Here is a 10,492-nt window from a genome sequence, read left to right on the forward strand (position 1 = left end):
GAGGCCATTGATAATTTCCACAATAGCTAATGCATCTGCTCACCCTTGGCCTGTCTGCAGCATTTGACACAGTTGACCATTCTCTTCTCCTTCACTTTGACTTCCCACTCCTGGTTTTCCTCTCACCTTACTGGGTTCTCATGTTCAGTTTCATATCCTGGCTTTTCTTCATCTTTCAAATCTCTAAATAATAGAGTGGCCCAGGGATAATCTTAAGATCCCTTTTCATGTCTGCCTACTCTTTCCCTGGGTGATCTTCTTCCACTTCACATGCTGGTAATTTTCTTTCTTTTCTTTTCTTTTTTTTTTTTTTTTTTGAGACAGAGTCTTGCTCTGTCGCCCAGGCTGAAGTGCAGTGGTGCGATCTCAGCTTACTGCAAGCTCCGCCTCCTGGGTTCACGCCATTCTCTGCCTCAGCCTCCCAAGTAGCTGGGACTACAGGCGCCCGCCACCACGCCCAGCTAAGTTTTTCTATTTTTAGTAGAGACGGGGTTTCACCATTTTAGCCAGGATGGTCTCGATCTCCTGACCTCGTGATCCACCCGCCTCGGCCTCCCAAAGTCCTGGGATTACAGGCTTGAGCCACCGTGCCCGGCCGCAATTTTCAAACATGCCTGTCCAACAGTTAACTCCACTTTTCTATAAAACAGGCATCCCAAACTTGCAATGTCCAAACTGGACACCTGTTCTTCTTCCCATAACCTGCTTCTCCCTGCAGTTTTCCTTAACGTGGGAAGTGGTAAATGTATTCTTTAGTTTGGCCAGCCATGACTCCTCTCACTCAGAACATCACTTCCAATCTGTTAGCAGTCCTGAGAGCTTTACTTTCAAAACAGATTCGAACTTGCCAGTCACTTCTCATGGCTTCCATCACTACTGCCTTGGTTCAAGCCACCATCACCTTTCACCGAGTGTCACGAGAGGATTCTGTCTACCTTAGGTCCCCAGTCTGCACTCAACCCGGTAGCCAGAGGGATCTTATTAAAAAGAAATAGGAATATGTCACGCTTCTACTTCCCACACCCAGGGGTTTCCCATTTCACTTCAGAGTAAAAGTTTAAGTCCTTTGAGTTGAGCCTTGTTTATAAACCAGGACGGGCACAAACTGGTCCTTCCCTTCACCCATTAACTTCTGACCTCATCTCCTCTATTCTCTTCCTTACTCATAGCCACACTGATCCAGCCATTCTGGCTGCTCAGAGCCTTGACACTAGCTGCTTTCTCTGCCCAGAATGACCCTTTTCCCGGTTTCCATGTGGCTCCTGCCCTGACTGCCTGTGGTGCTTATTAAATGTCATTTTGTACCATAAGGCCTCTCTAACCATGGTGTTTAAAACCCTACTCTCTAGCTGGTTCCCTTTTCCTACCTCATATTCTCCATAGCATTTATCACCATGTAATAGACTATTAATTTTACTTGTTTAAAAACTGCCCCCATATGAAATGGAAGTTTCATGAAATCGAGTTTTTAAAAAATTACTGTTATTTATCTATTTATTTATTCTTGTAGAGACAGGGTTTTGCCATGTTGCAGAAGCTGGTCTCAAGCTCCTGGACTCAAGTGATGGATCTGCCCACCTCGGCATCCCAAAGTTCTGGGACTACAGGCATGAGCCACCTTGTCTGGTCAGTAATTTTTTTTTTAACCTTTATGTCTTCTGTGTGTAGAAGAGGACTTGGAACAAAATACACACTCAAGAACTATTGCAACAGTGATTGACACAGGGTCAATGCTCTATAGTGCTATAATTTTCGTCTTTCTCTCATCTGATCAGTTCTGCTTTCCTGAGCAGGGGGCAATTCATGGAGACATTTATTTCATTTTGAAACCCACTTCATTGAGGTATGATTGACATACAAAAAGTTGTGCATATTTAATAAATACAACTTGATAAATTTAGAAATAAGTATATACTGTGAAATCATCACTGCAATTTAGGCCATAATCATATCCATTATCTCCAAAAGTTTCCTCCCACCCTCTTTACTCACTATTATTATGATTCTTATTGTAGGTGTATGTGTGTTTGTGTGTGATAACAATACTTAGCATAAGATCTACTCTCTTAGTGAATTTTTGAGTGTACAACACAGGATTGTTGTCTATGGTTACGATGCATGGAGGAGATCTCTGGGACTTATTTCATCTTGCATAATTGAAACCTTGTACTCTTTGACTTATACCTTTCTATATCCCCTGCCCCCACAGCCGCTGGTAACCACCATTCTCTTCTCTGTTTCTATGAGTCTCTGCTTCTATGAGTCTATTTAGATTCCTCATACAAATGGTTTTGTGTAGTATTTGGTCTTCTGTGTCTGGATTGTTTTAACTAACACAATGTCCTCTAAGTACTCATGTTTTGCAAACAGCAGAATTTCTTCATTTTTTTTAAGGCTGGATAATATTCCACTGTGGCTGGGCATGGTGGCTCAAGCTTGTAATCCCAGCACTTTGGGAGGTCGAGGAGGACTGATCATCTGAGGTGGGGAGTTCGAGACCAGCCTGGCCAACACAGTGAAACCCCGTCTCTACCGAAAATACAAAAATTAGCTGAGTGTGGTGGCGCATGCCTGTAATCCCAGCTACTTGGGAGGCTGAAGCAAGAGAATCACTTGAACCCAGGAGGCGGAGGTTGCAGTGAGCTGAGATTGCGCTGCTGCACTCCAGCCTGGGTAACAGAGCAAGACTCCATCTCAAAAAAAATTTAAAAAAAGAAAAAATTCCATTGTATGTTTATATCACATTTTCTTTATTCATTCATGTTGATTGACATTTAGGTTACTTCCAAGTCTTGGCTATTGCGAATAATGCTGAAGTGAACATAGGAGTGCAGATATCTCTTCTAGATCCTGATTTTAATTCCTTTGGATATACAACCAGAAGTAGGATTGCACGATCATATGGTGGTTCAATTTTTAATTTTTTGAGGAACCTCCATACTGTTTTTCATAGAGGCTGCACCAATTTATGTTCCTACCAACAGCGTACAAAGGTTTCTATTTCTCCACATCCTCACTAATATTTGTTATCTTTTATTTGTTTTGTTTCTGTTTTTATAATACCTGTCCTAACTAGGATGAGATGATACCTCATTGTGATTTTGTATTTTCTTGATAATTACTGATTTTGAGCACCTTTCTGTATACCTATTAGCCATTTGTATGTCTTCTTTGGAGAAATTTCTATTCAGTTCCTTTGTCCATTTTCTAATCACATTGTTTTTTTTATTTTTTATTGTTTTCACTACTGAGTTGTAGGAGTTCCTTATCTATACTGTATATTAACCCTTTATCATATATATGGTTTGCAAATATTTTCTCCAATCGTTTTGGTTGCCTTTATATTTTGTTTATTGTTTTTAGTTTGATGCAATTCTATTGTCTATTTTGGCTTTTGCTGTCTGTGCTTTTGGTATCATTTCCAAGAAATCATTGCCAAAGCCAATATCATGGAGTTTCTCCCTGTGTTTTCTTCGAGGAGTTTTATGGTTTTAGGTCTAACGTTTAAGTCTTTAACGAATTTTGAATTAATTTTTCTGTAGAGTGTAAGATAAGGATCAAATTTCATTCTTTTTATTTTTTAATCTTTAATCTTTGTAGGTACATAGTAAGTATATATATTTATGGGTTATACGACATGTTTTGATGCAGGCATGCAATGTGAAATAAACACATCACTGAGATTGGGGTATGCATACCCTCAAGCATTTATCCTTCATGTCACAAAGAATCCAATTACACCCTTCAAGTTATTTAAAAATGTACAGTTAAGTTATTATTGGGTATAGTCACCCTATTGTGCTGTGAAATAGTAGGTCTTATTCATTCTTTCTCACTATTTTTTTTTTGGTACCCATTAACCATCCACACCTCCCTGCCAGGCCCGCACTACCATTCTTAACCTCTTTTAACCATGCTTCTACTCTCTATGTCCATGAGTTCCATTGTTTTGACTTTTAGATCCCACAAGTAAGTGAGAACACGTGATGTTTGCCTTTCTGTGCCTGGCTTATTTCACTTAACATAATGATCTCTAGTTCCATCCATGTTGTTGCAAATGACTGGATCTCATTCTTTTATTTATTTTATTTTATTTTATTTTATTTTATTTTATTTTTGAGATGGAGTCTCTTTCTGTTGCCCAGGCTGGAGTGCAATGGCATGATCTCGGCTCATTGCAAACTTCCACCTCTGGGGTTCAAGTGATTCTCCTGCCTCAGCCTCCCGAGTAGCTGGGATTACAGGCAGCCGCCACCACATCCAGTTAATTTTGTATTTTTGGTAGAGACAGTGTTTCACCATGTTGGCCAGGCTGATCTTGAACTCCTGACCTCAGGTGATCCACCCCCCTCAGCCTATCAAAGTGCTGGGATTACAGGCATGAGCCACTGTGCCCGGCAAGGATCTCAGTCTTTTTTATGGCTGTGTGTAAGTATCACATTTTATTTATTCATTTATCTGTTGATGGATACTTAGGCTGCTTCTGAATCTTAGCTATTGTAAACAGTGTTGTAACAAACAGAAGTGCAGATATCTCTTCCATATACTGATTTCCTTTCTTTGGGGGCTACACCCAGCAGAGGGATTGCTGGATCATAAGGTAGCTGAATTTTTAGTTTTTTGAGGAAACTCCAAACAGTACTCCAAAGTGGTTGTACTAATAGTTTACATTCCCAGCAACAATTTACAAGGGTTCCCTTTTCTCCACATCCTTGCCAGCATTTGTTATTGCTTGTGTTTTGGATATAAGCCATTTTAACTAGGGTAAGAATATATTCATTGTAGTTTTGATTTGCATTTCTCTGATGATAGCGATGTTGAGCACCTTTTCATATGCCTGTTTGCCATTTATATGTCTTTTTATTTATTTATTTAGATGGAGTCTTGCTCTGTCACCCAGGCTGGAGTGCAGTGTTGCGATTTTGGCTCACTGCAACCTCTGCCTCCCAGGTTCAAGCGATTCTCCTGCCTCAGCCTCCTGAGTAGCTGGGATTACAGGTGAGCGCCACCATACCTGGCTAATTTTTATGTTTTTAGTGGAGACAGGGTTTCACCATGTTGACCAGGCTGGTCTTGAACTACTGATCTCAAGTGATCCACCCACTCTGGCCTCCCAAAGTGTGTATGTCCTCTTTTGAGAAATGTCTATTCAAATCTTTGCCCATCTTATGATTGAATTTTGTTTTCCTATAGGGTTGAGCTCCTTATATATTCTGGTTATTAATCCGTTGTCAGATGGGTAGTTTGCAAATATTTTCTCCCATTCTATGGGTTATCTCTTCACTTTGTTGATTGTATCATTTGCTGCACAGAAACTTTTTAACTTGATGTGATCCCATTTGTCCATTTTTGCTTTGGTTGCCTGTGTTTGTGGGCTATTTGGTCAATAAATGTTTGCCCAGATCAGTGTCCTGGAGATTTCCCCCAAAGTTTTCTTGTAGTAGTTTCATAGTTTGAGGTCTTATATTTAAGTCAATAATCCATTTGATTTGATTCTATTTTTATATACAGAGAAAGATAGAGGTCTAGTTTAACTTTTCTGCATAGAGATATCCAGTTTTTCCAGCACCATTTATTGAAGAAATTGTCTTTTTCCCCAGTGTATGTTCTTGGCACCTTTGCTGAAAGTGAGTTAACTGTAGAAATGGGGATTAGCTTCTGCGTTCTCTATTCTGTTTTTTTTTTTTTTTTTTTTTTCCTGAATCTCGCTCTGTTCCCCAGACTGGAGCACAGTGGTATGATCTCAGCTCACTGCAACCTCTGCCTCCCAGATTCAAGTGATCCTCCTGCCTCAGCCTCCCAAGTAGCTGGGACTACAGGAATGCACCACCATGCCTGGCTAATTTTTTTTTTTTTTTGGTAGATATAGGGTTTTACCATGTTGGGCAGGCTGGTCTTGAGCTCCTAATCTCAAGTGATCTGCCCGTCTCAGCCTCCCAAAGTGCTGGGATTACAGGCATGAGCCACTGCTCCCGGCCTCATTTCTGTTTTCACACTAATACCATGCTGTTTTGATAACTATAGCTCTTTAGCATCATTTGAAGTCAGGTAATGTGATTCCTCCAGTTTGTTCTTTTGACTTAGGATAGCTTTGGCTATTCTAGGTCTTTTGAGGTTCCATATAAATTGTAGGAGTTTTTTTTTTCTATTTCTGTGAAGAATGTTATTGGTATTTTGATAGGAATTGCATTGAATCTGTAGGTTGCTTTGGGTAGTATAGGCATTTTAACAACATTGATTCTTCCAATCCATGAATATGGAATATTTTTCCCTTTTTTTGGTATTCTCTTAAATACTTTATAATTTTCTTTATAGAGATTTTTCACTAATTAACTTAAGAATTCTTTGTTTAATTCCTAGGCATTTAATTTTATGTGTGGTTACTGTAAATGGGATTACTTTCTAAATTTCTTTTTCACATTTTTCACTGTTGGCCTGTAGAAATGCTTTTCTATGTTGATTTTATGTCCTGCAACTTTACTGAATTTGTTTATCAGTTCTAATAGTTTTCTTGTAGAATCTTTCGGCTTTTCCAAATAGAAGATCATATCATCTTCAAACCAGGATAATTTAACTTCTTCCTTTCCAATTTGGATGCCCTTTACATCTTTCTTTTGTTCTAGCTAGAACTTCCAGTATTATGTCGATTAATAGTGGTGACAGTGTGCATCCTTGGTGTGTACAAGATCTTAGAGGAAAGGTTTTCCATTTTTCCCCATTCAGTATGATACTAGCTGTGGGTCTGCCATATTAAACCATATATGACAGACCCACAGCTAGTATCATACTGAATGGGGGAATTTGTTCATTTCTTTTAGATTTTCCAATTTATAGGTATATAATTTCCCATAATAGCCACATATGTCTTGTATGGCTTTTGAGGTATGTTTCTTCTATCTGCAGTTTTTTGAGGGGTTTTATCATGAAAGGATTTTGAATTCTATCGAATGCTTTTTCAGCATAAATTGAAATGATCATATGGTTTTTATCCTTCATTCTGTTGATATGATGTATCATATTGATTGATCTATGTATGTTGAACATCCTTGCATCCCAGGGATAAATCCCACTTGGTCACGATGAAATGATCTTTCTAATGTGTTGTTGAATTCAGTTTACTAGTATTTTGTTGAGGATTTTTGTATCAATATTTATCAGAGATCTTGGCCGGTAGTTTTATTTTTTATGTGTCTTTGGTTTTGGTATCAGGGTAACTCTGGTCTCATAGAATGAGTTTGGAAGTCTTTCCCTCTCCTCTATTTTTCAAAATAGTTTGAATAGGATTGGTATTAGTTCTTCTTTAAATGCTTGGTAAAATTCAGCAGTGAAGCTGGTAGGTCCCGGGCTTTTCTTTACTGGGAGACTTTTTATTATAACCTCAATCTTGTTACTGTTATTGATCTCATCAGGCTTGAATTTCTTCCTGGTTAAATCCTGGTTAAGTTGCATGTATCTAGGAATTTGTTCATTTCTTTTAGATTTTCCAATTTATAGGCATATAGTTGTTCATAGCAGCCACTAATAATCATTTGAATTTCTGCAATATCAGTTGTAATGTCTCCTTTTTCATTTCTGATTTTATTTATTTGGATCTTCTCTCTTTTTTTCTTAGTCTGGCTAAAGGTTTGTCAATTTTGTTTAACTTTTCAAAAAACCAACTTTTTGTTTCATTGATTTTTGTATTGTTTTTTCATTTTAATTTCATTTACTTCTGCTTTGATCTTTATTATTTCTTTTCTTCTACTAATTTTGGGTTTAGTTTGCTCTTGCTTTTCTAGTTCTTTAATATGCATTGTTAGATTGTTTGTTTGAAGTTTTCTCTCTTTTTGGATATAGGCACTTATAACTATGAAATTCCCTCTTAGAACTGCTGGATCCCATAGGTTTTGGTATGTTGTGCTTCTATTATCATTTGTTTCACGAAATTTTTAAATTTCCTTCTTGATTTCTTTATTGACTGGTCATTCAGGAGCTTATTGTTTAATTTCCATGTTTTAAAAAATAGTTTCCAAGATTCCTCTTGTTACTGATTTCTAGTTCTTCTAGAAAAGAAACTCGATATGATTTCAATTTTTTGAATGTTTTTAAGACTGTCTTGTGACCTCAAATATGGTCTATACTTGAGACTGATCCATGTGTTGAGGAAAAGAATATGTATTCTGCAGCTCTTAGATGAAATGTTCTGTAAATATCTATTAGATCCATTTAGTCCATAGTGCAGATTAAGTCTGATGTTTCTTTGTTGATTTTCTGTCTGGAAAATCTGTCCAGTGCTGAAAGGGGGGTGTTGAAGTATCCAGCTATGATTGTATTGGGACCTATCTCTCTCTTTAGCTCTAATAATAGCTCCTTTACGTATCCAGGTGTTCCAGTATTGGGTGTGTGTGTGTGTGTGTGTGTGTATATATATATATATATGTTTTTGTTTTTTTTTTTGAGACAGAGTCTTGCTCTGTCACCTAGGCTAGAGTGCTGTGGTGCAATCTTGGCTCACTGCAACCTCCACCTCCTGGATTCAAGTGATTCTCCTTTCTCAGCCTCCTGAGTAACCGGGATTACAGGCACACACTGTCACACCAAGCTAATTTTTGTATTTTTGGTAGAGAGGGGTTTTCACCATGTTGGCCATGCTGGTCTCGAACTCCTGATCTCAGGTGATTCACCCACCTCAGCCTCCCAAAGTGTGAGCCTCACAAAGGTGTGAGCCACCGTGCCTGGCCGGGTGCATATATATTTAAAATTATTATACCCTCTTGATGAATTGATTCCTTTGTCATTATAGAGTGACCTTTGTCTCTTGTTTTTTTCTTGAAATCTATTTTGTCTGTTGTAAGTATAGTGACTCCTGCTCTTTTTTGGTTTCCAATGTCATGCAATATCTTTTTCCATCCCTTTCTTTTCAGTCTGTATATGTCTTCACAGATGAAGTGTATATCTTGCAGGCAACAGATCAATGGGTCTTGTTTTTTCATCCATTTAGTTGGTCTATGTGTTTTGATTGGAGAGTTTGGTCCATTTGCATTCAATGTTATTATTGGTAAGTAAGGACTTACTCCTGTCATTTTATTCTTTGTTTTCCAGTTGTTTTGTGGTCTTTTCTTCCTTTTTTCTTTCCCTCCTGTCTTCCTCTAGTGAAGGTGATTTTCTCCAGTGATGTGATTTAGTTTCTTGCTTTTTATTTTTTTTTTATTTTTTATTTTTTTTTTGAGATGGAGTCTTGCTCTGTCACCCGGGCTGGAGTGCAGTGGCCAGGTCTCAGCTCACTGCAAGCTCCGCCTCCCAGGTTCACGCCATTCTCCTGCCTCAGCCTCCCGAGTAGCTGGGACTACAGGCGCCTGCCACCTCGCCCGGCTAGTTTTTTGTATTTTTAGTAGAGACGGGGTTTCACTGTGTTAGCCAGGATGGTCTCGATCTCCTGACCTCGTGATCCTCCCTCCTCGGCCTCCCAAAGTGCTGGGATTACAGGCTTGAGCCACCGCGCCCGGCCTGCTTTTTATTTTTTATGTATCCATTGTATGCTTTTTGCTTTGATGTTACCATGAGGCTTGCAAAGATTATATTATAACCTATTGTCTTAATGTGATAACAGCTTAGCATTATTTGCATAAGCACACAAACAAGCAGAAAGAAAACTAATAACTATATGTCTTAACTTCATCCCCCCAGTTTTTAACTTTTTGTTGTTTCTATTTATATCTTATTGTACTGACTATGTCTTGAAAAGTTGTTGCAGTTATTATTTTTGACTGGTTCATTATTTAGTCTTTCTACTTAAGGTAAGAGTAGTTTATACACCACAGATACAGTGTTATAATACTCTGTGTTTTTCTGTGTACTTACTATTGCCAGTGCGTTTTGTACCTTCAAAATTTGTACCTTTGTGATTATTTATTGCTCAGTAATGTCCTTTTCTTTCTGACGGAAGTGTTCCCTTTAGCATTTCTTGTAGGACAGGTATGGTATTGATGAAATCCCTCAGCTTTTGTTCATTTGGGAAAGTCTTTATTCTCCTTCATGTTCAAGAGATATTTTCACTGGACATACTATTCTGGAGTAAAAGTGTTTTTTCTCCTTCAGCGTATTAAATATGTCATACCATTCTTTCCAGACCCATAAGGTTTCCACTGAAAAATCTGCTGCCAGATGTATTGGAGCTCTGTTGTACGTTATTTGTTTCTTTTCTCTTGCTGCTTTTAGGATCCTTTCTTTATCTTTGACCTTTAGGAGTTTACTACTTAAATGCCTTGAAGTAGTCTTTTTTGGGTTAAATCTTCTTGGTTTAAGATGTGTTCCATAACCTTCCTGTACTTGGATATTGATATGTTTCTCTAGGTTTGGGATATTCTCTGTTATTTTCCCTTTGTTTTGTTTGTTTGTTTATTTGTTTTGACGGAGTCTTGCTCTGTCACCCAGGCTGGAGTGCAGTGGTGCAATCTCAGCTCTCTGCAACTTCCTCTTCCCGGGGTCAAGCGATTCTCATGCCTCAGCCTCC

The sequence above is a fragment of the Rhinopithecus roxellana genome, chromosome 5 (genome assembly GCF_007565055.1).
Source record: "Rhinopithecus roxellana isolate Shanxi Qingling chromosome 5, ASM756505v1, whole genome shotgun sequence".
Lineage (NCBI taxonomy): Eukaryota > Metazoa > Chordata > Mammalia > Primates > Cercopithecidae > Rhinopithecus > Rhinopithecus roxellana.